Source organism: Gigantopelta aegis, unplaced genomic scaffold, assembly GCF_016097555.1.
Source record: "Gigantopelta aegis isolate Gae_Host unplaced genomic scaffold, Gae_host_genome ctg1948_pilon_pilon:::debris, whole genome shotgun sequence".
Taxonomy (NCBI): Eukaryota; Metazoa; Mollusca; class Gastropoda; order Neomphalida; family Peltospiridae; genus Gigantopelta; species Gigantopelta aegis.
In genome coordinates, this window is record NW_024532809.1 from 84,172 (window position 1) to 91,068 (window position 6,897).

The window sequence follows — 6,897 nt, forward strand, 5'->3', positions numbered from 1 at the left end:
GTGTGAGATCAAAGGGAAAGAGAAAATTTGGCAAGAGCATATTAGTAAGTGTTTGTCACAACCGTATTTTATTGTACATAAGTTGTGGAGTATCGGTTGTGTAGATTATTTGAATATTTTATTTAGCCTATTACTCGCAGTTGTCATATGGTACCTTTTCACACGTGCAGTCAAATACCCTAGCACTTGCAATGGTTTGGTCTGCAGTGGCACAGCGTGATTGTTGACACTTGGTTAAAAGTGCTGGTCAGGGCTATTGTATGGGGAACCCAGAGCTGTGATGCACACGGTGCACGGGCAGTGATACATGGTGTGTGGACACGTGTCACGTTTTGGAACTAGAGAGGTTTCCTGTGAACAGCTGGGGTAAGTAGGGTTTTGTTATGTATCTGTTTATATTATATTATACTTGGAGTTGCATTATGTTGTAAGTATTTTATTTTAACTTGTATATTAAGGAAAAGGCTGTAATTTGTTCGGAAATTGTATAGTTTAGCAGTAAATATTGTATGTATACTTATAGTAGGCCTAATAATTGTTAACACTGGTTAAAGTAAAAATGGTTGTATAATGTAATTTTAATAGTTGACAACTTTGTACATGTATAGTTAATGGACATAGTGTATTAAATAAGAATTGGCCGTAGTGTTTTGTAAATAGGTTGCACTAATAAATGGCCAATGAAAAGTACTGGAAATAGATATTTTTTGTGGAAACCAGGTTATATGCCAAAATCCTGTAAATCAAGGTTTAGTTACTTTATTATGGTGTAATCATGGCAATTGTATTATTTACCATGTTTTTATTGTCAGGTCAGGTGTATTATTTTGAGCTGGGGTGATGATGGGTTACCAGCAGTTTGTTGCGTCACCGTGGGGACTGATACCGATGGCCTCGTTGATAGTGGAAGAGTGACGGTCGGATTTATTGAGTTGGGGTGATAATGGTTACCAGCAGCTTCTGGTGTCACCGTTGACCGACACTATAGATGGCCTTATTTATGGAACAGAGTGACGGCGAGTCGAGGGTTGCAAGAACAAAGCAACACTGTCGATGAACTTGACCTGGACTTGGTTACACGTATTTGAAAGGATTCTCAATTCCAGAGACTGATAATTGCTTGGTGCCTGGTGTTATTATATATGAACAGTATTACCTTATTTCCAGTGAATTGTTTATAAACCACCACTAAATATTAAGATTAATAATTATTTATTGATTCTTGGTGAAATACAAATGTAAAATTATTTGTTTTTGTTTTCTGTTGGGAAATTGTGTGATTAAGAGCCCTTGGTCACTCTTGACGTGACAGTGTTTAACAACATAAAAAATACATTTACAGGCCTCAGGAAATTGAAAATCTAGGTGACCCATGTATCGGTTACGTAGAAATAAATCCGGGTAACCCATTTCCTTTTTGCGTAAGACGTTATATCCAAGTAAATAATGATCTAAATTTCGCACGAACAAAACTTAGTTTATGCAAAATTAGATTCGCACGAGCAACCCGCGAACAAAATGATCGTTCTCGGAATTTCTAGAGCCCTACAGTTGTTACTTATAAGTGTGTACGTCTGTCTGATGCGTGGTCGGCCTGGCATCGATCCCCGTCGGTGGGTCCATTGGGCTATTTCTTGTTTCAGCAAATGCAACATGACTGGTATTTCAAAGGTTGTGGTATGTGCTATCCTGTATATGGGATGGTGCATATAAAAGATCCCTTGCTACTAATGGAAATATGTAGCAGGTTTCCTCTCTAAGAGTATATGTCAAAATTACCAAATGTTTGACATTCAATAGCCGATGATTAATAAATCAATGTGCTCTAGTGGTGTCACACCACCATTAATTGATTCATGCAGTTCAATACAATTTATAATTTTCTATGTCAGAATATATTCTGTGAAAAATAGAACACTATCAACTGGGTCATGTGACTTCTAGTTTTAGCTGTGATGTTCGTCAGCAGATCTTTTCTGTCTGTCAACTTTTCCTTTTGAAGTCTATCTTGTACAGTTTTGATTGAATTGTTCTGAAATTTGGTACAGTGATCTTAGAAATTTAGAATTTAAAAAAATTTAAATTTAAAAATTTAAAATTTACCTTCTGGAGGTTTCATGGGATAGTTCTGAAATTTGGTTCTGTGATTGTCTGGGACAGTCTTCATAAACCAATAGAGAGATATTTGGGAAATTGTAAATTCATGAATTTTTATTAAATTTAAACTTTTAAAATAGACATTTAACATTGAACATTTAGAGGTTTGTTGAATTGTTCTGAAACAATGTACAGTGATCCTCTGGGGCATTCTCCACAAACTAATAGAGATATAATTTTGAAATTTTAAATTTTTATTAAATGTTTTAAAAATTCATATTGAAATTTTAAATATTATCTTCTACTCCATGTATGTTTCTTCTTGGACGCATGCAACATTTTTTAAAATATGAAAAATGCATTTTGTGATATTAAAAACACCAGCATGACCAGAAACACTTCAGATGTACGGAACTGGATAATCTAAACAATAAAATCTTAGTAATGACCGATTTCAGTTTTAAAAAACGGCTCTAATAGTGAAAAATATGCCTTAGTGTTTAAAAACTAGGGTCTATAAGGTGGCCAGTGGTTTGATTTGGGACAGCACCATGGCAGTAGCGGTTCCAGAAAATCCAATCAGAGGGTGGGGTGGGATGAGGGCTCCAATGACATGTGGCCGAAGGACACAAATGTTCCTGAAGGGATTCCTTGGAATCTACAGCATAAATTTTTAAAAAACAATATAAAAATATAACTGTCGGACAATTTAACACACACCCCTTAGATTCTCCACAAAATTTAACACTCACCCCTTGGATTCTCCACAAAATTTAAAACACCCCCCGTTAGATTCTCCACAAAATTTAACACACACCCCTTAAATTCTCCAAAAACGCGCCCCTTAGATTCTCCACTGCATGGGATTGTTGCTTGGTTTCTTTGAGGTGTTTTCCTTCACATATTATATTGTACATCAGAATCAGTTTAATACTGCTTCCATTTAAATAATAAACAAATACATAATTAAACTGAAATGCACATACCGTATTTCCTCTAATAAATGTCGGGCCTCAAAATAAGTGCCTGGGCCTGGTAAGACAGCCACAACTGATTACTTCCTGGCATAATTTTTAAAAAACCACCTAAAATATTAACAATTACGGGTCCCTTTTTATAACTTACTGTCTAAAAAAATATAAAGGATCGGTCTCCAATAAGGGTGTGTCTGCAACCGTTTTGAAATGAATAACTATAAATTAGTCACTTTTATTAAATTTTTCAATAATAAATGTATTTAGTTTTTCTGCAACTTTGAGATTGCCTCAATTATTTATTATATTTGTAAATAACAGGCCCATAGGAATGATATCTGGATATCACATACTTCATAGTGTGTGTGTGTGTGTGTGTGTGTAGGGGGCTACAAGCCATATTTTTACCTTTATTTATGTAGGACCAAAATACCGTACATTATCGTCCTTGTGGACTGAAATAAATGTGCTTATGATTCGCCCACACTATGATTACATACGATACATACATTTGTGTTTACATGTACATCTTGCATTTGGAAGGGTTGCTGGATATGAATGTCAGAACACATATCAATGCTTTTACCACTATAGTGGTATCTTGTATTGCGGTTTTTACCTCATATTCTGACTTCCGAAAGTGTTCTCATATTTACAGGGTGCACGACACCCTGTGTGAGTTGTACCCATCCGTTATTTAATAAAACCTGCGTTTATTCGACCATTCTTCAAAATCTCATCCTGGGAGAATTCGGCCTACAAAATATTCTTTCATAATTTTCACCACAAATTTGGCCACGGTCTAAAGTAAATGTGCCTATGATTCGCCCATGCTGTGAATACATACGATACATGCATTTGTGTTTACATGTACATCTTGCATTTGGAAGGGTTGATGGATATGGAACACAAATATCAATGTTTTCACCGCTATAGGTAGTACTAAACCAAATAACTTCCGGCTGGGTCAAAGTTCGAGGTGCACCGAACTTTTGATAGAGAAGTGAACACCACAAGTCCTGTGATTGGTTATAAATGTGAGTGTGTTGGTTGTAAAAAATAATAGTTTCATCTGGGTAAAAAAATGTGCAATTTTATTTCATCTAGTACCAATGTGTCAAGTAGCCTTGTGCTTGAAACATGTATGGGGTACCTGTAAAAAAAAAGTACTTGAATTTTGTGCGAAACTAGGGTAGTCGTAGACGCTACCCGTCATCTCAGAAACGAGCAGCTTGACCCCCATTTTTTTCTGATTCATTTTAAGTGTAAGGGGTGGTAGTATTTATATCCGTGGCGTTTATGTCGGTTGATACGTTGCAGGTAGGAGTTTTAGCCACATATGTTACTATTGTCGTCTATGGGATTTGATTTGGTATTCAGTGCATAATAAAAAATATGATTTTGTCATTTTATTTAATTAAACTATACTGGTTGATTAATTAGCCATCACTCGATCATGCAAGTTCACAATGACCTTGACCTTGACAATAATCTCTGTACATGGCTCTGAATGGAGTTTGAATCAAAGTTAGCACTGAAGAAAAGTTGGTTTTGGCCTATAATTCATACTGTAAAGATTTCAATAATTTCTTTTTACATGGTATTTGACTTGCCATATACAACTGCTCTTAAATATGGTATTATATATAGGCAACCTGAACTAAGATTTTAATAGCAATTTCTTTTTATATTAATAGCATGTGCCAATAGTGGGTTAATGTCTTTAGTTTCCATTAACATTGTTAATTTTTTATGTATGAAATTCTGAAAACTCAAATTTGTAAAGAACTTGATTTTTATTGTCATTTTGACATATTTATAGGGTGCTAAGTTATATTTTAGACAAATTTGTAGTTTTATGCAAAATTTTAAGTAAATTTGAAGAAAAACTTTACCAAAAACATAATTAAATTTGTTGTCACTAATGTGCCTAAGTTCTGTTCTTATTTGTACATAACAATAAGGTTGTTAAACATACACTTAGATCTCCAGATCATTTTTTTTCTTAATAATCACTTAGTTAGCTCTCATGAAAAGCATTTTGAGTTCATACTAGATTCAGAACCAATTTTTTCAGATTTGATTATCTGCCTTGGATTAAATTGATAATTTATTTTATTGTTAAAGCTGTATTACCTAATGTTACTAGCTAAATAAAATGCTGGATTACAGATTGTAGGAATACATCTAATGTACATATTGTATTCATCCGGATTAGAAAATAATGCAAGAAAATAGATGTTCTGGTAATTTTGTCATTTAAAAATAGTTTTTTTCAGTAATTAATCAAAAATAAATGTGTTAAAGCTGCATGATTATTCCAGATATCACAACTATTAAAACCTCCAACTACAGTAGGCTATAAATAAAATATAGTCAGGAATATTGGTGGCTGCCAATAGTTTTGATGGTTCATTATGAAAATCAGCATGGCCGATGGATTTGAAATTCCCACACCTGGTAACTTGAAGACACCTATGCACACCCAGCATACAGGATTTCCTCCCAACACTAATGTTCAGGACATTAAGTCATTACTTCATACAGGTACAGTCATGTTTGTGTTTCCTTCCTCAGACAGTGTATTTTTTTAATACTGATATTTCTTTGATGTGCCTGCGTTAAGGTCTTCATAATCTAGGGGTCAATCAAGTGCATGTGTTTTAATGGAATTCTTTAAAGGGGTAGAGGTACTCTAACTATCTTTGTTGTCTCTACATATATACCCGAGTACACACACCCAACTGAAAGTAAATATCTTCAGGAGTTTTATTTTAAAACATTTTGTTGTTTGATATGACATATTGCATTTGTACAAAACTATATGCAATATATATGCTTTTTGAGGTGTACATTATATTAGGTTGCACTGTAGAAACAACAGTTTCAGTGAGGTTTTCAGTTTATGTCAGAATACACCAGATCCTGGTTGTCATAAAGACACATAGCTGGACACTTTTTCAAAAATGTATGTTATCAGTATAGGTAGTACTAAACCAAATAACTTCCGGCTGGGTCAAAGTTGGAGGTGCACCCAACTTTTGATAGAGAAGTGAACACCACAAGTCCTGTGATTGGTTATAAATGTGAGTGTGTTGGTTGTAAAAAATAATAGTTTCATCTGGGTAAAAAAAATGTGCAATTTTATTTCATCTAGTACCAATGTGTCAAGTAGCCTTGTGCTTGAAACATGTATGGGGTACCTGTAAAAAAAAGTACTTGAATTTTGTGCGAAACTAGGGTAGTCATAGACGCTACCCTTTATCTCAGAAATGAGCAGCTTGACCCCCATTTTTTTCTGATTCACTTTAAGTGTAAGGGGTGGTAGTATTTATATCCGTGGCGTTTATGTCAGTTGATACGTTGCAGGTAGGAGTTTTAGCCACATATGTTACTATTGTCGTCTATGGGATTTGATTTGGTAGTATACACCCTATAGTGCGGTCTTGTATTGCGGTTTTTGGTCCATTGGGCTATTTCTCGTTCCAGCCAGTGCACCATGACTGGTATATCAAAGGCCGTGGTATGTACTACTGTGGGATGGTGCATATAAAAAAAATCCTTTGCTGCTAATCGAAAAAGAGTGGCCCAGCGGGTTTCCTCTCTCAAGATATGTGTGGTCTATAACCATGTCTGACGCCATATAACCGTAAATAAAATGTGTCGAGTGCGTCATTAAATAAAACTTTTCTTTCTTTCTTTCTTTCCTGTCTGATTGCGCCCAAAGTTGCAGGATGTTACACTGTAGAAGAATTGTTCGCTAGCTGTTCAAGTAATATTAATACATTTGAATAGTTCACCTTGCTTAGCCCATATTGGAAAATAG

At 34.9% G+C, this 6,897-nt stretch overlaps 1 long non-coding RNA gene across 1 annotated transcript; it reads left to right on the forward strand.

Moving 5' to 3' along the window:
• Positions 1–230: 230 nt before the first annotated feature.
• LOC121391207 lies at positions 231–1,247 on the forward strand. The gene is made up of 2 exons (XR_005960355.1): positions 231–366; positions 813–1,247. It is a non-coding gene; the product is annotated as an uncharacterized LOC121391207 (long non-coding RNA).
• Positions 1,248–6,897: the final 5,650 nt, after the last annotated feature.